General features: G+C 43.2%; 1 protein-coding gene across 17 annotated transcripts in view; it reads left to right on the top strand.

Annotated features, from left to right (window-relative positions):
* Positions 1-21,620, top strand: part of Trim9 (tripartite motif containing 9) — a 98,402-nt gene that overhangs the window by 2,014 nt on the left and 74,768 nt on the right. The gene's annotated exons all lie outside the window — the stretch shown is intronic.

Here is a 21,620-nt window from a genome sequence, read left to right as displayed (position 1 = left end):
GTGTTACTCCTCTACTCTGATGACTTTTTGTGGGTCCATCCTTAGAACATTCTAGCAAAGCCTCCTTGACATGTGCCTCTTGGCCTCTCCCACTGAGTGACCCCCTCACTCTCCGCCTCTGCGTTTCTTGCTGTTCCTCAACCAACACCGGAATCCTGCCCTCGGCCTACGCCTTTACACTGAATGATCTTTCCTGAAACTCTCTTCCCCATTGCCCAGAGTTCGATTCCCTCCCTTGCCTCCTTCACTCTGCTCGGATGTGAGTAAGGCCCAGACGAAGGCTTTGATGACCAGAGTGCCGCCTGCCTCAGACAGCCCTTTCCTCCCTGTTCTTTTCTCGGCAGTACTTATCATCATGATAACATGCCACACATATAAATTACACTGGTTTTGTGCTTATCTATTGGTCCCTTCCCCAACACACACGAAACAGGAAGCTAAGCTTTGTGAGGAAAGAGCTCTTCTTAACAGCACGTCTATGCTGCTTAGGAGGAAGGAGAGCACTTGGCAGAGATGTGCTTCACATCTCTTGAGAAGTAAAGTCAACTTTACTTCTCAAGAATTCCACTTATTTGCTGGGTGTGTGCGGTGTGCTTGTGGGGGGAGGGGCGCGGCAGCTGCCCAGCATGGTCAAAGGAGAAACTGCCCTTCTACCTCAGGGCTGTCTGTCCAAGGATGAGGCAGTGAACGTGGCCGTGAAGAACCTCAGCTGTGTCCCCTCTAGTTTCCCAGCATTCCACCGAGGCTAGGAGGGCTAACTTTGAGGGGTGCTCGCTCTGCGGTTAGCAATGGAACAGCAATAGTAATTGGGACAGAAAAAGGGCAAATGGAGGCTTTGTCAGCAACCATTGGGGGACTGTCTCAACTCTTTCCTGCCACCATATCCCAAGTGACAGGGCATCTACGGAATGTGCCACCACGCCCAGCTCTCCGGTTATACTTTTTTTAAATGACATTTAATTTTGAAAGTTTAAATTTTAAAGTTTAAAAAAAATGAGGTCTCGGCCATTTCTTCTTTCATATTGTGATTCTGCACTCCGAACTGTAGTCTGAACATAGTTGGGCCTGTTATTGTATTTCTCTACAAAGAACCTAAAAAAATGAATCGTCGTATCTGGGCAACGACCTTAGTCTTATATGCCAATTGGGATAGTGTGAACCACAACATTGCATGCACGTGAAGAAAAGCCCGTGCTCCATCCGTGAAGACCAAAAAGAGCCTTCCGATCTCTGCCATGCCCATGTGTAGTTGAAATGTCAAGCCATTTGTTAAGCCTGATAAAGGAAATTGTGAGTAGACATGGTTGAAAACAGAATAAAATGACTAGAAAATCTGGTTTGGGACACACTTTTCCAGAATAATAAATCAGTATCATTCTGTCCAGTCAATATCAGAGTAACCAAATGGCCTGGAAAAGTTGAGTGGAAGAATGGTAGATCTTAATATTCAGTTGTCATTTAAAAAAATAAAATAAAATAAAACAACAACAACAACAACAAAAACACTAAGCATTACTCCTTAGCTTTACTTTTCCTTGGCAAGATAATATGGTTTCTGCTGCATTGTCCATAGCTAGACTTTGTCCTAATACTTCTGCCTCTGTGAATGCTCCTGGACCAGAATTGCTATGACCTTCAAAATACAGGTGGGCAAAGGGCTATACTTCCTTCTTTCAGAGTCGGGCATTTAGTTATGAATATTTTCTTTTATATTCTATGATAATAACCATTTCTGCTTCTGAAGGAAATCCTATAAATAAATATCTGTTAGGCACAAGTTATCAGGTTACACATGCAAGGCAAAATAGTTTTCAAGTAGTTTTAATAGTGGTTACAGTTTATTGTCAGTTTACCAAGTTAATGTTTTAGATACTTGTAACCTCCAAAATCCATAAATAATACATGAAATAATAGTCCAAGCCAAATACCTGGTAGCATTCATTATACTATATCAGTACTTACTCTATCCCTTCATACAAGTCAGACTGATAGAAAGCCTTGCAACACAAAAGGGGTTTGTGGACATTTTGAAATAGGCATTGGGAACTGCTATGATAATCCCTTTGTAACTTAAGCAGTTCCCAAGAGCCCCAGCAGTCTCAAACGCCTGATGGCTTACCAATCACTGAATCAGAAAATGTTTCATATGCTCTCTCCTGGGCTTGGGCTGTCAAGCAAAGACTTTCTTTTTTACCCTAAATATGTGTTATTAAGCCTGATCTTATCTCAAACAGTCCTTCAAATTACTTTGCCTTTAAATTAATTGACTTCGGTGTGTTGATATTGATTCTAAAGTAGCCCAGGCTGCTCTTGAACTTGCTGTGTAGCCCAAGATGCCTTTGAACTCTCGATCCTCCTTCCATAAACTCCAACCTAGTCCCTTCTTTTTTAAAATGAATATTTACAATTCAGTCATTTTAAAATAAGCCACACGTTGATTACACTTTCATTTCTGAACTATGCTTGAAGAGCATCTGCTTAGTTGCAGCATTTGTATAAAAACAGTCCTAGATGATGCCTCTAAAGTAACACTGTTAACTCTGTTACAGTGTGTTACAGTATATGCTCTGTGATCACTGTACTTAGTCGTTTACATCTGTTCCTTTTTCTTTCTATTAATTTACTTGACGTGGATATAGAACACTGTGTGTGTGGTATTTTAAACATTCTTACAGGTCTGAGGACACTGTTCCTGAGGAAAACATTGTCCCTCTTGAATTGAGGCACAATGAAAACAATGGACTTTGTATTCCCTTTCATGACTTGTGTCTGTTACCTGGTTACGTGCATTCATTTTTTTTCTACTTCTAATTCTGTCTTGGATATTTTGGCTTGATGGTAGATATACATAAAATATAGTCAAAACTTAAAGGACATAGCTAAATGTGAAGCCCCACAGCTTCTGTTTCAAATGTCCATTCTAACTGGAGAGAAGGTCCTTGAGGAGTCTGGTTAACTTTAGTGTGTTGTATTTTATTTTGTTTTGTTGTGTTTTATTTTGTTTTGAGACAGGGTCTCACTGTGTAACCTTGACCCTCCTGGAACTCACAGAGATCTACCTGCCTCTGCCTCCCTGGTTCTTGGTGAAAGCTGGGCACTCCCATGCCAGACTTACTTCAAAGTTTGTTTCTATTTGTGTGTGTGTGTTGTGTGTTTATTTATTTGTAACTTTGTGTAAATAAAGTTTAGAACATTTTAAGAGTGAACTGTGCTAAAATGAAGGAGGTCCAGGCTCCAAAAGTGACAGGGCTGCTTGTTCTCAAGACTCACACCTCTCTCACACACACAAGGATGCAAAAAACTTCAAAAATATGTTCAAAAGTATTTGAAAAATAGTGTAAATGTTTACAAGTTATTAATTTTACTTTGTATAAAATAAGAGATAACCCTCCTATCACCTGTTGTTTGGTAGCTAGAAATAATGTACACACACAAGTTATATTATCATCAAGAAACCAAATACCACATTCCTCACCTACATTAGCTAATGGACCTTGGGGTGTATATGACACTATGCAGGCTTTGAATATCCCTTCTCTAAAATACTTGAAGTGTTTTTTTTTAAATTTTGAAATATTTGCATATTCATAGTAAAGTACCTTAGGATAGGATCCAAATTTAAACCTGAAAATTGTTTGTTTTATGCACATTTTATTGAAATAGCCCGTGGGTCATGTTATACGGATTTTTCAAGTGCCAGCACTGTAACAGAGACTCATCTGAAGTTAGGCACGAAGCTGCCACTTGTGGTGACGTGCACAAGCTAAAAACCAGTTTGTATTTTAAGGCATTTTCAGACTTTAGACTTATAAATTAGAGACGCTCAGCCCAAACCTTGGCATCCAGGGGAGAAAAACAAACAAACAAACAAACAAACAAACAAACAAAACAACTTTTGTGTGAAAATAAAATGTGAAATAGTGCCATGGTTGCAAATAATATCATTTTAAAGTCAATTCTATCGGAGACTGCTAGTTATAAAGAACAGGAGCCAGTTTGGGTGATGTGAGAATATTTCATGGGAAGTATAACAAAATCTGCTTTCGAAGGGAATGAAACTGGCATGCCAAAGTTTCATCCCTTGTGCCAGTCAGCTCGGAACAAGTGATGCTGTGATAACAATCTCCAAACCTCAGTGAGCAACTAGTTCCTCACTCACGTCAATGTCATGGTCCCTTTTTTCTCTCTTTAGCTAGTTTTATCATGATGTTTTATGTGCTGCTTTCAGACTGAGAAATCTCGAGTGACAAAACTGTGTGATTGAAAAACAAAACAAACAAACAAACAAAAAACAATTATCCATTTGCATTGAGGATTCTAACTGTGTTTATTTCCAGATGTTGTCTCTGGGACACTAGTCTTACGGTTGATTTCTGATGCTATAAATACAAATGCAGAAGCAATGTTTATTGAGCCAAGCAAAAATGCCATAAGTCTACCTGTGCACTTCTGTTAGCTAATTTCTTTGGCTGTTTTTAATGTGATGCTGTTTGTAAAGAAATCCAAGGGAAGCTTTATTTAAAAGAACTCCAAATACTCAGTGTGTGCTCTCTCTGATGCCGCCTTTTTAAAGGTTCGTCTCCTGCACATACTGGATCAATAATCAAATTTCTGCCAGTTACGAATTGTATTTGTTTTCAAAGACTAGAAACCTCTCATTATGCACAGAAACCCAGAATCCACTCTTTTTATTATTTATATGTGCGTGCACACACACAATACATGTACACAGGCATTCAAATGCTGGAAAATTCTGTCCTACTCTAAGACATTCGTTCAACAAACTCTTAATGACACTCAGATGTCAACGTTCAATAGTAGACACTCTAACACAAAAAGGTGTACTCATTTGATACTTACGGGCTCATGAATTCAGTCGGAAAATGTTTTGAAAGTCTTTGTTTTCAGCAATTAAAATATCCTGTTTTTATAAGAGCAGAAGGCTTTGTAGGCGCATGACAAACGCTGCGGGCCTCAAATCTGAGTGAGTTGCCTCGGGTGCTCTGCTGACATTGCTTGGCTTGACCGCTCATACGGTGCCAAGGGTGAATGCTCTCTATGCAGAACAGAGCTGCGGGGGAAGCCAGGCACTACAATCGCCCCGGATTCCACTTGTGCACCTAGTCACCCTATGTCCGGAAGCCTCTTACTGTCCCCAAATGATCTGTGACCACACATTCAGTGCCACCTAGAGCTGCGGCCCATAGTTAGGGAAGCCGTGGCTAGTCCTGGCTTAGGAACAGATTTAAGCTCTGCCAAATGAAAATTGTGATCCATCAGCCTTGCTGCTGGGCTGTGAAGGTGTCCCCCGAAGTCCCCATGTTGGAAGTTTATTCCCCAGTGCAGTGCAGTTGAGAGTGGCAGCTTTAGGGCGTGAGGGCTCTGCCGCCAGGAACGGATTGGTGGCATCACGAAGGGATAGCTGGACTATTACTGAGAAGGCGGGTTCCTGGTGAGAGGGTGGGTTTGGCCGGTCTCTCACTTTCGCTCACTCAGGACGTGTATTCCATTGTGCCACGATGGATCAGATGGCCCTCAACAGAGGCAACCTTTGATCTTCCAAAACCGGGCCAAATAAATTTCCGTTCCTTATGAATTAGCCTGTCTGTGGTATCTGTACAGCAGCGCAAACGGATAAGGAGACTTGCATGAAATCAAAGCCGCAAGGTTTTGCTAACAGCTCTGATCAAAGAAGTTGTTCCTTAAGGATTTCGCTTTGCAAAGTTTTGCTCAACTTTGCTCTTGGGTGTGGGAACAACTTCTGTGAGCACAGATTCAGAGCACATAGACGGTTAATCTGGGCTGCTGCTGCTGCTGCTGCGTTCATAGGAAGCTGACGTCTTCCCCGATGGCCACCGTTTGGCTTTCCTGAGACATTGCCTCCTCTTCTTTACTTTTGTTTTGCTTGAAGCTTATATTCTGAGAAGCAATGAGCTATGTGTACTCATCATTGCGGGCCATCCTCCCTCTCACACCTTCGTCACATAAAGTCAGATGTAAAACCAGACTTTCACCCAATCTAATAAATCTTTTACGGCAGAGATAAATTCACTGGGCTTCTGACAAGCAGCTGTTACTGATTTTATTGACCATCAATCATCTAGCCAAGGTTTAGCAAGGAAATACGATAAACAGCTTTCAACACATGGAGAAGTGTGGGGTTTACAACCTGCCCATGGTATCTGGTGAATTTTCTGCCATTATAGAAGTCACTCCGCATTGATGGAGCTAAAACATGGGACATGGGATGGTGTTAAATATGTGTTCTTCCATTTTGAGGGACAAAAAAAGTAGAAAGTTGAAACTTGTATGAACACTGGATTTCCGGGCTGTCTTTACCAAGCTCGTTATTCAAGGATGCCATATTTGACCATTCCCTGCAGACCCAAAATGGCACATGCGTGTGTATCCCTAGCATAGAACATGGATTATGTGAAATTCGCTTCTGGGAATGGAGCCTTTGGCCTCTCACATGCTTGACAAGTGCTCTGCTGTTGAGCTATGTCCTCAGCCTCTTTCTTTTCTTTTTTGAGACAGAGTATCACTAAGTTACCCAAGTTGGCCTTGAACTTGTGATCCTTCAGCTTCAGTCTCTCAAGGAACTGGGATTATGGTTGAGCTCATGTTTAGCCATTAATCCAACATTTTCATTGACTCTAACATCTACAGTCCACTGAAACCTTCGTCTGGATGGATGGACCACAGCTGCCTTACGCTTAGCATGCCCAGAGCAGAGCTCCTAGTCTCTCTCACACTGGTAACCATTGATTGCCTCTTTTTATTCTGCATACGATCTGAAGGGTGCAGTTCTACAGTGGGGTCAAGTTGAGACAAGAGAATGGGGAGCAGAGTGAGGCCTAGAGGGCCTCACACCAAAGCCTGACAAAAACTAGCATATGAAAGGAGCAAGTTGTGAAGAAGGAGGGTTGGGCCCTTCCTTCTCACCCAGCTGCATCCTGTTAACTAAAACTAGCTGGAGCCATTGGCGTAGGTGAAGAGGCACTCGGGGTTGCCTGTGGTTGTCTTAATTCTAAAATGAACGCCTGCCTCGATGTGGAGATTTAAGCTGCTGAGGCATATGACACATGGAGTTGTATGTAGAACTGAACGTAACAGGGCGTGTGTAGAAAAGCCCACGCTAAGCTCAGGCTGTGTGTGCCGTTAAAAGCTCAACGCCTCTGTTAGGCGTGCTTCCTTCCTTCAAGTGCATTCGTCGTTAGTAAGTGCTCTCGGCTTGCTTGCCACTATCTGCAGGACTCAAGTCGCTCTCTGAGCCTTACATCTGGGGTACAAGAACTTGGTAGTCCCCCAAGAGGTTTCCACCAACCCCCCCCCCAGATCTGCTGGTACCGAAGTGAGGAATCTTGATTTCAAACCTAAAGGTACCAGATTAAGTAGTTCAGCCTCGAACATGCTTCAGAATGGCAGCAGTAAAGAACTAAATGACTCACGTGGTAGAGGGACGAGTCAGGTTCTAGAGTCATCTACGAGGAAATGAGGCCAAGAGGGAATCCCGGACACTTTGCTTACATCCAAGCACACGGTGCTCTTGGAGCTGTCTTGAGGACTTCCCACACAGTCACAGATGGACTTCTCACCACGTCAGGAGGCAGACACCGTGGCCATCCTCATTACAAATGAAGCCGAGACTAAGAAGGCGAGAGGCCCCCAGCTCACAGGGGCTCAGAGTCGTGCTCCCGGCTTTGTGCGTCCACTACTGCGATGACAGAGCAGGACCCCTGCTCTGCTCTACCCATGCTCGCCCTCAGCCTGTAGGGATGCTAACTTTCCTATGGAGACAGCCGGTCCCTCTCAGGAGACAAAAAGCTCACTGTGGCATTCACCCTTCTACATTGTAATTCAGTAGCTTTCAGTCCACTTATTCACAGAGACTCCGCAACCAACACCACCCCAAAGTCCCGGGTTTTCATCGCTTGAAACGAAACCTGGTGCCCATTTACGCCCTCAACGCTCCACTCCGTCCCCAGCACCCGGAGATTCCTCGAGTGCTTTCTGTGTCTGTGGACTTGAATAATCTAGGTGTTTCCTGCAAACTTAGTCAGGGGATATGTTTTCTTTTGCATTCTCCCACTCAGAATGCTTTCAAGGCTCATCTGCTTTGAGCGCACATCAGTACTGTGTCCTTTTTTGTTACTGGTTGATAATCGTAGAGTTAGGCCTATCGTGTTGCTTAGTACACACACGTGAACATGGTTGCTCGTGTCCCAGACGTTATACATAGTGCCACTTGGATCTCTGGGCACAGGCTTTTGTGTGGATATGTTCTTAGTTATCTCGAGCGTGGTATAACAGACATATTTGGATCTTGTTTTCGGTTCCTAGCCTAGAGCATATAATGCCTCGAATATCCTAAATGAGAAATCCCTTTGCCCACATCTGAGTCTGTGCTAATGAGGTGAGCCTCACACAGCCCCCAGAAAGACCAACTGTGAAACTTTCTTACGCCACCCCCAACCCCACGCCTTGGCCTCTGACCCACAGGAATAGAAGGAGGTTGAAGGCCAAGTTCTGTAACAGTTCCTGAACAGCAAGATTCAGGAGCTGCAAGTCAGTGAGTACGTAGGTGCTGAGAACATGGCACCCCCAGAGAACATGCAAGCTCAGTTCTCTTGCCTTGCCCATTTCCTGCATCTGCATGTTCCTGAGTTCCCAGTTCCAAGTGAAACCTGAAGCATGGTGTTTCCCTGAGTCACCCTAGAGAACTGTTGCACCTGAGAAGGAGTTTTGACTGATATTGGAAAACACCAGAAATGAGTGTCTGGGAGTGGGATTATTGAGTCATTTTAGACTCAGTGTTTTGTTTTTCGAAGACACTGTATCTTCTTGCCTTTCCATCAGCGGCGTATGAAATTCCAATTTTTCGCCATCCTTTTCACACGTTATTGTCTACCTTCGATTATAGACATCCTAGAAGGTGTGTCTCTTTGTGGTTTTGATCTCCATTTCCCTAATGACTGGTGATGTTGTTGGGAGTCTTTTCACTTGCTTTTGCTTTCGTCCCCCTCTTTTTTCTACGTTCCTCCTTATTTTTAGGAAGATGCCTAGTCAAATCCTTTGCCCATTTTCAGTCTGACTATATTTATCCTTTATTTTTGAATTATGAGAGTTTCTTATGTGCCTAGCACTTGCTTGGCTTCAAAACATAAGGGGAAGAGCTGTGAACCTTTTACCTCTCCAAAATAGAGGAGTAGAGCAGACATAGAGCTGAGAATGGGGGGATTCATAGACTTTCTTGTCAGGACCCACAGAAAGTCCCTTGTCTAATAAACCTCAAAGGTCTGATTCCAAGGTAGAGCTTGGATGAGCTCTATCCAGCCTGGCTTTGACAGAAAGTGTAGGAACATCTCCGAGCACCAGAAGACGCTTCCCTGGGCATTATAGCCCTCCTCCTCCTCACCCCAAGTTCCACACCTCCCGCCTGTGGTAATGAAGTTTACTTTGTATAACACCACAAAGCCCTAGCCGTGCTGTGGTTTCTGCTAAGTGAGTAACCACTGTGGTATTTTGAAAAGCAGGTTAAGGTGCCAACATGCAAGATTCTTCCGGCACCGTTGAAGGTTATAAACTGATAGAATTGGGGCACTAGGTCCTACATATCCTTTGCCCAACTCCCTCCCAGGTCAGAAAAAAACAACTGAATACTTTTTTAAATTACCAGATTCACGTGGTACAAGCTTACTGTAAACAAAACAAAACCCCCTTTATTTTATGAAATTTACATTAAGAATTCTGAATAGCCAAGAGCCTACTTTTAATTGCTTCTGTGTATATGTGAATGTGTGTGTAACTGGGCACGTGCATGAGTGTGTGTCTGTCTGTTTATTCAGTGAGGCTCAATTGAAACAGGATTTTTCCCTTTGGGGTACTCTTCCATGATTCTAGACACGTAATCACAGGTGTTTTTTTTTTTTTTTGATTGTTGATTTCCTGTATTCTATATCTATAGTCACTAAAGTTTACTAACTTTGTTTTGTTATTGTTGTTGTATGGCATTACACTGATGTCCCTTATTTATCCTAACATAGCCTATTTCTATGGACATTAACTTTCAGCAAGGCAGAACCTTTGTCAAAAGGATTAGCCTTAGTCCTTCCGCCATTCCTCCCCGCTATCCCGTGGTCCTCCGTGAATGTTTTGGTTCCTGCCACCTTCCTTCATGCTCAGCGCGATTGTTGTTTTGCAGGGCTGGGACTAAAGGAGGGCTGCCAGCATGTTAGGCAAGCGCTGGCGCCCTCAGCTGGATCCCAAGCCCCAGCCTGACTTCTTAGTCCCCTCTAAGGCTGGCTTTCAGTGGCCTGTCTGTACTCAGCCAGCTGCTGGATGCTTACCCAGGGGCTGCTGGGGCGACCCCCTAGCCACCCCACATGGCTCGTGCATCCTCTACCTTCACTTAGCCACTGGCTTTCTCAGGCCTGGCTTCATTCCCACTGAAGGTCCAAGTGATGACAGCTCCTCAAATCATATCTAGTGCGTAGCAGCCTGAGGGCTGGCGCCGATCCCGGCAATATATTATTGTAATATACTTGGCCAACAACATGTAATGATAAAATGAGATTACAACGTACACATCGGGGTCATTTAACATGTGCTCACATACATCTTAGTTTGAAAGGTGTCATAAAACAGCACTAAATGCAGCACAGAATCTATAACATGTAGCCACTATGTGGCTAAGTATGAAATAGGATAGAATTTTTGTTGCTCGTGGTGGTGGTTCTAGGGATTAAACCCAGGGGCTCATGGATTCTAGGGAAGCACGCTAACCCCTGAACTACATCCCTATTCATTTTTCTTTTATTTGGAGACAAGAGTCTTGCAAAGCTGCTCCAACTACCCACTTACTCCCGTTCTCCTTCCTGCCTCACCCTCCCGAGTGGCTGGGAGTAGAGGCGCACACCACCCTGCCCACCTTAGAGCAGACGCTGAGTAGAACCCGGACATTCTGCTTATGTTAAGCGAGGACTGTGAGTGAAAAAAAAATTCATAAATTTCATCTGCAAGTGGGAAATGACTGAACTAGTCAATAGTACATTATTAGCTAAATTGAAGGTTGACAAAGGTTGGCCAATTAATTATTCTTTCTGCATATAGCCAAAGAGTTCAATTATGTTTTCATTCCATTAATCGGCTAATTTTTATAACAATGTCATCAATGTATTTTTAAGATTCTCTTTATTTTGAGTCATGATCTCTTGATGGAGTCCAGATTGGCCTCAGACGCACACAATCCTCTTGCTATATAGCCTTACATGTGCTGGTATTATAGGTGTGTATCATCAAGCTCAGCTTCATTCCATTATTTAATTTTCATGGTCTAGCTTGAGATTGCCGATTATTAACTTTTATGAAACCCGGTAAGTATAAAGGGTTATATGGTAAAATAGTCATCAAATTTTTTATTCTATGTTTAGATATACTTTATTTTGTATATTTAGGGTTCATAGCATGACGTTCTGAGACACGTGTCACAGTTAAACTGGTGGAGTGAGTCAGATTGATATGCCTGTCATCCCACATTGTTACTTTTTTGTGATAAGAACAGCAAATTCAGCTGGGTGTGGTGGCGCACGCCTGTGATCCCAGCACTCTGGAAGGCAGAGGCAGGCAGATCTCTGTGAGTTTGAGGCCAGCCTGGTCTATCAAACGCTAGACAGAGAAGCACTGTCTCAGAACAAGAACAAAAACAAAACAAAAAACCCAGCAAATTCTCCTTTAGCAAAAGGTCCTACATAACACAGTTTTCTTTACTGTAGCTCTCATGTTGTACACTAAATCCTGAGACTCACTTGTTCTGTGAATCTGTTATATTTTATCATTTGACCCACACATCCTAATTCCTCTTGGTGTATTAACTTCTATTTATGCATCCATGACTTTTTTGATTCCACATGTGAGACAGGCAATATATTTCTTTTTTAGAGAAATTATATTATTAAAAAAAGATGATTTATTTTTACGTATGTAAGTGCTCTCTCTGCATGCATACCTGCACGCCAGAAAAGAGCATTAGATTCCAGTATGGTTGTGAGCCACCATGTGGTTGCTGGGAATTAAACTCAGGAACTCTGGAAGAACAGAGGATCCTCAACCACTGAGCCATCTCTCCAGCCCAAGTACTATATTTCTTTTTGTGTCTAGTTTATCTCACTTAGAACAATGTCTGCAGACCCATCCAATATTGTGGCAAATGGAAGAATTTAATTTTCAAGGCTGAATAATGGTGTGTGTGTGTGTATACACTGCTTTTAAAATCTCTTCATATACTAGTGCACACTTAGCTGGTTTCCATACCTTATTGTGCATGTGAATCCCAGAATGTTTTTTGAAGAAATTATTGAACCCGAAAAGATCAACAGAAAATCTACAGATATTGGATTTGAAACTTATTGTAACTAACTTGAGGCTACCCTTATGTCAGTTCTTGTTAAAGCAAGTTCAGACGCTGGTGACAGGCTGCTGGCAATGTGGCAGGCGTTGCTCCCCAGGCTGATCAGCTGCTGAGAAGTTTGTGCAGTGAGGGGGGCGTCTAGTTGATTACACAAGCAAGCGCTTTTATATGCCCAGGAATAGGAAGCTATAATATATAAATACATATATATATTACATAGTCTTCATATGATGTGGAGAATACCTACATAGAATATGGTTCATGGCCATTTCAATCCCAGATGCCTCTGAGAACTCGGTTCTTTTAATACCAAAACTGAGATTGGGAGCAGGGTTTTACCATCAGATGTGATCTCATTCGGTGTTTTTGTCACCGGGGTACTTCTTTATCATTTGGCAGGGCAGCTCGATAGCATCAGCATAGAGGGCTTTGTGTGTGTGATGCGGAGACTGAGGAGGGCCGGTGCTTAAGTCGGACAGGTCACAGGTGCCTCGCCTAAACTCATAGAGTGTCTTATATATTGGAGTCTTTTTGACTGAGTACAGATCACAACCAGCATTCTAACACTCTACATGACTAGGAGAACATGAGATAGCCTTAAGGAATTCAGATGAACCCACAAGAAAATATGAGAAACAGGGACTAGAATGGACACGGCAGAGATGCAAAATTTAACCACTGGTTGAGTCATTTTATAGCAAGTGTGAAAGTCAGAGTTGGGGCCAAAGGACTAGGGCTTGATGAAGAGGGTTGTCCTGATGAAAACGGCAGACACCCAGTCCTTGTCTCTGAAATGGAAATTGTAACAGATGCCACCTCCAAGCATTGGGATGAGGAAGAAAAGTCAACCGCCTCCAGTAGGTTAATGTGTTAAAGCTTAGATTACCAGCAGGTGGCGCTATTTAGGGACGGTATGGAAACTTCAGAAGGTGGGGTCTGGCCGGAAGTAGACTGCAGGGCCACGCCTTTCTTGTTCTCTGCTTCTTGTCCATCATGATGCTGACAGTCTCCGTTACCATGGGACCAAGCTAGTGCAGACTGAACTCTGAAACTGTGAGCTAAAGTAAAACATCCCTCCCTGTGAGATAAGCTCTGTCCTAGATAGGTTCTGTCGGCACAAAACCTGGAGAGAATGGTGCACATTGCTTATGGCTGGTTTCCTGAGCAGATGAGTCCCTCTGGGAATGAGGGGAAATCAAGTAGCCAGGCAGAGTCCTTTTTACAGAGCACACACAAAAGGTGAAGAAACAGACAGGGAAGGGCTCCAGGAGACAAAAGGTCACCCTTGACCGTGAATGCTGCCGTTCTTTTGAATACAGCAGGCCAGTGAGTTCTGAGAAGCCTGGACCTTGGATCCAGGAAACCTCTTTTTTATTTACTTGACAGAACTGCTCTGTGCCTCAGGTGAGTTCGATGGACCTGCTGAAGCAGGCCCCAGAGTGTGTCACTGAGAACCCAGGCATTCGTATGTTTTCAATAAACAACAGCTCATATTATTAAAACCATTCAGCTGTTTATACGGGTGCTCTGGTGTTCCCGTACTGACTTTAGCAGCAGACCATAGGAAACAGATCTTTAAAGTCCTGCCCACCAAGTAAAGGCTATTTAATACTCACTTGCCAGAATATCCTTTTAGCTTTTACTTGGCAAAAGAGCCCACAATAGATTCTGCAGCCAGTAGGTTTTGTACCAAATGCTGGAAGACACTTTATTCAGAAGTTGGCCAATAACAAGAAAAAAAAAAATTCCAGGTAGATCAGACTAGCCACCCAACTCCAGAATCTTAGAGAGATCAGATAGCTCAGCCATCCCCAGTGACATTCTTTTTTCCTTCCCTGTATTCTGTTCACGATCTCTGACTCATGAGTACCAATGGGTTTGCTAGAGATTTATCCCATGGTTTCAGAAAGAACAGCAAATATGGAAAGAAGGATCAGCAGGAGCAAGCTGTCAGCTAACAGGGTGCTTCTGGAATGCAATCCTAAGACTGTGAGTTCCCAAACCCTTTGTGTAGACTGGAGGAGGATTTAACCTCATGGGAGACCATCTCAGTATGAATACATCTTTGCTGTATGCTTGCATATATAAATAAATACATAAACACGTTACCTTGAATCCAAGACACCAACAAATTAACAACAGATTTATAAATGATTTTCCCTAGGAAGAAACAACAAATGGAAGAGGGAGGTCTCAGCCAGAGGCCCGTGTCTTTAGAATCTGGGTGTGCTGATGTTTCTCTGAGTCTCTTAGATAAAACTGCCTGCTGCTGGCTGCTGCTGTCTTTGTGAAGACACATCGAATTGCCAGTGTTTCAAGTTTCTCAGTAGGGGGCTTCAGCTCTTGGGGATCAAAGGATGGTTGGCGGCAGCATCTTCTTCACCTGGGCTTGGAAGTCTGCAGAGGGCTTTCCAGCCTTGTTGGACCCTTGTCAGAGGGAAGGGAAGAGAGGAGGCAGAAAGGCAGCCCAGCAGAGGGAGGAGGCCACATGCCAACTGACTTTGAACTTGGTTCCCATTCCTTGCAGAGTTAAAACCCAAAGGCTGATCAGTAATGACCCCAATAGACCATACCCTCTGTCATTCCCTTACAAGGAAAGACAAGGAGGCACAGGAAAGGCAGAAGGGAGTTAAAAGACTGTCTTTGACCATTTACTTTCTAAAATAAGAAGCAAAGAGTGGAGGGGAGGGGGAAGGGAGCTACAGGGGGGATACAAAGTGAATAAAGTGTAATTAATAAAAAAAATTTTTAAAAAAAGCAAAGAGTGAAAGCAAAATGGGTAAAAATGTGCCTGCCTTGTCACTCTGAGCAGGAGACTCAGTACTGAGCTGGGGTATGAACCTGGAGTCCTTTTCCTTGGGGTAATAACAATAATAATAATAAGAAGAAAAGGAATAGATAAGGTGATGATGATGATAATAATAAGGAATAAAGTGATGTTCATCGTAGAGAGCAAATATTTTGCCTTCAGTCGTTGTGTTTAATGTCCTTGTCCTTGCCTGTTGCTGACACTCAGTGCCGAAAACTCCTAGATCCTGGCTTACGCGTTGGCTGGCCTCTGACCACCTGCCTGAGATCACTGGGGTTAGGAAGGACCGAGATAAGCCAACCCTAGCACAGCTTGTTACTCTTTAGGTTTACATCAGACAGGAGGACATGCAAGATTGCAAGTTTTCTAAAATCATTGAAGCCTGCAGCTGCAAAAAAGAAAAAAAAGTCAGAAAATTTCAGTGTAGAAACCACGAATGTATAGTATGAGGGATTTTTACCAGTCTGTCACGATTACGTAATTAGCACCGGATCAGAAAACTGGAGCTGAGGAAGGGCTTCTCATCCTCCTTCCAGTCAGCAGCCCTTCCCCAGTGGAGGCATCTAACACCTCCACTTCTTCTTTTATTTTTTTTTTTGAGGGGGAGGGTTGTTAAGACAGGGTTTCTTTGTGTAACCCTGGCTGTCCTGGAACTCACTCTGTAGACGAGGCTGGCCTCGAACTCATGAGATCCACCTGCCTCTGCCTCCGGAGTGCTGGGATTAAAGACGTGTGCCACCACTTCCCGGCAACACCTCCACTTCTAATAGCATGACCATTTTGCCTGTTCTTGTTGTCACAAAAAGCACAGGAAATAAGGGATCGTTTATTCTGGAGCTATTCTGAGTGATCGTGGCTCAGAAATACAGTCTTAGGTTACTCTTAAATCTGTGTTCCAATGTAGAAGCCGTTGCATGAAGTTTTTTTTTGTTTTGTTTGTTTGTGGGTTTTTTTTTGTTTTGTTTTGTTTTTTTTTTTTCAGAATAGAAAAAGTCACAAATCAAGGCAAGTCTGAAATACATCAAACTTGGGTCCATGTAAAGGGTACATCAGAGAGGCAGGTACAGCGAGATGGGGGAAGCTTTCTTGTAAGCTCAAGATGCTATCTGATGGTGTTCTTAGCTTTTGGATTGCCTTCATTACTGTTGGGAGAGCCAAAGCTGGAAGGCAGGGTACACAGAAGGCAGAGTACATGCCCATCCCCAGCTGGACGCTTGGAGCAGCATGGGTTTTACCTGTGAATAACCACAGGAGTGCCGTGTGTAAATTTTCACTTCACAAGAGGGCCATTTGTGAACAGACTCTGCAAGTGATAAAGACTGACTCTGTTCTTTCAGTCTGAGGAAAATAATGGTACAAGGACAGCAACAAGTAGCACATGGTGCCGGGGCTTGGTGACTGGAGAGAAAATGAAGGCTGTAAGACTGACAAGCTGAGAGATACCTCCAGTTACAGTGAGATGCTGCTTCAAAGAAACGTGGACTCGGGATGCAGACCTTCCGAGTTAGCCCAGTGTCTGGCTTATCTTAATGGGGCCTCTCTTGTTCTAAGAGTGTTCATTTAAGGGACTGGGGAGATGGTTCTGTGGGTAAGACATTTGTTGCCTAAACATGAAGACCAGAGTCTGGATTCCCAGCGGGAGTGGCCGCCTGCACATGTAACCCCAGTGAGGGCAGAGACAGGATGGCCGCCTGGCCCCCAGCCTAGCTCCAGGTTCAATGAGGTAACCTGTGTCAGAGGAATAAGGAGGAGGGCAATAGAGCAGGACACCAGATGTTCGCCAATGGCCTCTGCATGTGCACACATTCATTCACATACATTCACACACATACCCAGAATGTTTACGTGTAAACACCACCACAATGAAACAGACTCTATCTCACTGTATCTGACTTGCCTTGGGGACCAACCGTTTATAGTTTCTTTTCATGGCTTGGTTGGAGCAGGGGTTCTCCGCCTTGGCACTGCTGACGTCTGGGGGTGCAACTCTTTGTTCTGACCAGTATCCCCGATACATACCATAGTGTGCTGATTCCTTGAACCTGTCACCCACCCCTGAGTTTTGAAAACTGAGATTGCCTCCAGACATGGCTCCATGTCCTGTGGAGGTGAGAGGGAAAGTGTAGCCAAGGGCCTCGAGAGGCTCACTAAGGGGCTTTAGAATCTTCCTGTCTATGCTCCTGAGAGCCTCAGTCAGCTCTTTCTTCTCCCTAGCGCACCTCGCTTGCCCGTGTCCTCTCTACTACACTATGGTAGTTCTCCCGCCTCAGCACCCACAGTCTACCTTCTGTGCTCTATCCCCGCCAAGTTGGTGTTTTCTGGCGGCTTTGAAGCCACGCTGTCAAATCTCAGCAAAAGAGACGGTGGAAAAGATGGAAGGTGTGTACTGGAGAGTCAGGTGGCCTGGCTAAAGTGTTCGTGGACTAGGGTCATCATGCCCCTCCTTTTTTCGAATCCTCTTGACCTTCCCTGGTGGCGGCAGAACAAAGCCTAGCTAAAGCTTTGGCTGTGAGGTGGTAGCAGGATGTTGTTAGAATTCTTGTTTCTTAACCTTGTTGAACCTCATTTTTGTTGCATGTAAATGGACATTGGAAATAATGTGCCTACGTGTGAGGATCCTGATAATTTCTCTACATTCTTCTTAAACTCTGGTGAATTTGTCTTAGCTTATTTTTAGTGGCTGTTTCGGGTGTTATGTAACGTGCCGCCAATAGGTCAGTGTGTTACAGGGCTACTGTCGTTGCCGACTGACTCCTGCAGCAGAGGCCAAGAGCCACGTAGATCATTAAAGCCTTGCTGCAGCTCAGGTGGCCTCTCCTGCCTTCTGCTATTTACCATTGCTCTCACGTGCATTATACTGTCATATGCTGTAAACCTCAAAGCAGAGGCCTGCACTCTTGCTTTTAGCAATCACATGCTTTTTAAGTAGATTAGGAGAGAAAATATGTAGTCTTTTCCTCTGCTACCTATGAATATTTATGCCCGTTTTGGTGCTTTATTCCTTCCGGTAGATTAAAATTGCCATCTTACATCATCTCTCTGCACCCTAAAAGATCCTTACATTTTCTGCAGTGCAAGTCTACTGGAGACAAACTCTTTCAGCTGCTGTTTATTTTCTAAAATGCCTTTATTTTGGGCCAGAGATGGCTCAGCATCCAGGCCTGGCAACCTAAGTTCAATGCCCAGATCTCATGAGGTGTTAATAGAGAACCAACTCGTGAGAGGTGTCCACTGACCTGAGAGATGCTGCAGCACGAACACACTCACACACACATGCATACACGCACACACTCACATGCATGCACATACACTAAATATAAGATAAAATTTTGTGGCTGTTTTCAAGACAGGGTTTCTCTGTGTAGACATGGCTGTCCTGGGACTCACTTTGTAGACCAGGCTGGCCTCAAACTCTCGGATATCCTCCAGCCTCAGCCTCCCGAGTGCTGGGATTACAGGGGTGTGCCACCATGTCCTGCTCAAAATATGTTGTTGTTTTTTTTCATCATTTTTGAAGGTTATTTTTTCCTTGGACATAAAAATTTGGAATTTTTTTCTTTAGCACTTTAATGGTTTATTTCTAGTCTGTCTTTCTTTGCTCCTGATAGGATGTCAGCTGCTATTTGTTGCCCTCATTCATGCCATGTGTCTTTCCTGGAAAATGACATGGTTTTCTGTTTATCTTTGACTGTAGGAATCTACCATGTGCCTATATATCAGATACATCCGTGTGTATACATTTTATATAGCTAAATCTAGACTCTACATGTGAGAACAAGCATCTTAGATGGAGAGCTGTAGTCTGTGTAGCCTACTGTCTGATGCATGTTTGTCTTAGTGAGGATTTCTATTGCTGTGAACAGACACCATGCCCATGGCAGCTCTTATAATGGAAAACATTTAATTGAGGCTGGTTAACAGTTCAAAGGTTTAGTTCATTATTGTCATGGCGGGAAGCATGGCGGCATGCAGGCAGACATGGTGCTGGAGGGGTAGCTGAGAGTTCTACATCTGGATCAGCAGACAGCAGGAAGAAGCATGAAGCCACTGGGCCTGGCTTGAGATTTTAAAACCTCAAAGCCTGCCCTCAGTGATACACTTCCTCTAACAATGCCATACATACTCCAATAAGGCCACAATTCCTAATAGTGTCAGTTCCTGTGAGCCTATGGGGTCATTTTCATTCACACTACAAACAGCATTAATAGTTCATCTCACATATTTTATATCATATATTTAGCTTCATAAAATATAATTATACTCCATAAAGTAGAGGAGGAGGGTGATAAAGAAAAACAAAACTGATGATTATGAATTTTTCAGAAATTAGTAAATTATTTCAATGCTCAGATCTAAAAAGTGAACAGAATCCCAGATAGGATAAATGAGGCTAAAATAACCAAGTAGTGTGTGGAAAATAATAATTAACAGGGATGTCAATTGCTATATTAATATATACATACATTAATTTTAACTAGATCATAGCATCAAAAATGTAAGTATAACCATTATGGTTCTAAAGAAAAACACAGAAGAATATCTTTGCAATTTGGGATGAGCAAAAAAATCCATAGAGAGGACATAGGAAGGTAGGAAGGTATAGACTAGGAATAATATGATATTATATTAAGGAATTACACACATATTGTAATATATATATATATACACAGGAATGTCACCTAGAATATGAACAGATTCTCAGCACTAGCCATTACCAAGTATGAATAATAGAAAGGACATGGAACAAGGAAATCCTCATTATTGTAAGAGAATGAAATGCCTCTTGGAAAACTTACTTTTTACATAAAAAATTAATAAAGCCACAGTTATCCAAGAAGGATGAAAAATATACATTCATAAAGACTTGCAAGACCGTTCACATCTGTATTAATACTAGGATCTAACACCCAGAGAAACCCAAGCGTCTGAGCAGAATTATGGGTAGATGGATAGCATAAGAAGCTGGGGCATGGTGGTCACACCCACAATCTCAGCCTCTGGAGGAAGAAGGATTATGCAAATTCAAAGCCAAAGCTCCTATCTCATAAGATGGAGACCACCACCAAAAAATTCAATATGGAACACCAATGTAAGTAAGGAGTGAGCTTACAGTCCAGTCCAGTTACAGAGTGTGTGAACCTCAAAAACATCACGCTGAGTGGAAGCAACTCACACACTGTACATACTGCCTGGCTCTGTACAAGTGAGGATGGCATTGTTAATCCCAAAGATGGGAGGAGAAAGACCACAGACCATGGCCAAATTAATTATAACAAGCAACAATTAAAGCAAGCTTTCCTATTTGTGCTCGTGGGCTGCCTCCCCCTAAGGCAGGGTTTGATAGGTCAGCCTCGGATGTGAGGAAAACAAGGCTTTTATAACTCAGGGGTAGGGGATTTCCAAATGAGGGATTCGGCGAGCAAATTAGGTGGGGTTACAGGAGCAGAACATAAGCATAACAAGTTCATTCTAATAACCTCCTGAGACAAAGACGTGGTTGTGAGGTGGGCATAGCAAGGTGGTCACAGGTGGTCACATAAACTTTTGAAACAAGGTAGGGTTGCAGGATGGTTAGAAACAGCTTTTTGAAACAAAGACATGATTGCCATTCCTGGAACATGAAGTACAGAACCATTTATAGTTGAGCTTACAGGTGGGGCATAGCCCAATCCTTGAGAAACCAAAGGTTTAATCATCAACAGAAATGAATCTAAGTCTTTACCATAAGAAGGTTTCTAAGCTGGCTCCTCAGTATGATACATGCCCAGACTTGCTAAAACACTGACCTAATAATAATAAACGGCAACAGGAAGATGAACTGACATATGGCTTTGAAGACTTAGCCGTGATGGAAAGAAATGAGCAAATAAAAACTAATAATGGAATCTCAGCAGGTAAATAACACGGTGATTCTATAACAAGGACAGCCTGATGTGGGGAAGGAAAACACAGACCTGGGAAGGGCATTCTCATTCTGACGTGTTCTGGGCAGAAGCTGGTTCATCTATGAATGAAAGACCCGCAAAAATCTTAAAATTAGAACAGACTTGTTTTAGAGAATTTACTCCATGTTCTCTTTTTAATACATCATGTAGCACTTTTGCTATTGTTGTTTATTGTTATTTAGCTGTTTGGTTTTGCTTTGCTGTGCATGTTAGGCAGGCACACTACCACTGTGCCACACCCTAACCTTGGAGCCTAAAGAAGGCTTCGTGGGACTTAGACATCCTCAGCAGGAGTGGGCAATCATCTAGCCACTCTCCATTGCACTCCCCATTCTGTGCCCCAATTTGAATGCTTGTGAGCACACAAAAAAAGAATAACGTTGAAAGAAAAGCCTCCCTCAAGTGGGTGCATTTTCAACAGATGGCCAGCATTTCTTGTTATTAATGAAGGCACCTG

This window comes from Meriones unguiculatus, chromosome 7 (assembly GCF_030254825.1).
Source record: "Meriones unguiculatus strain TT.TT164.6M chromosome 7, Bangor_MerUng_6.1, whole genome shotgun sequence".
Lineage (NCBI taxonomy): Eukaryota > Metazoa > Chordata > Mammalia > Rodentia > Muridae > Meriones > Meriones unguiculatus.
This window is presented reverse-complemented; position numbering and strand designations above follow the sequence as displayed.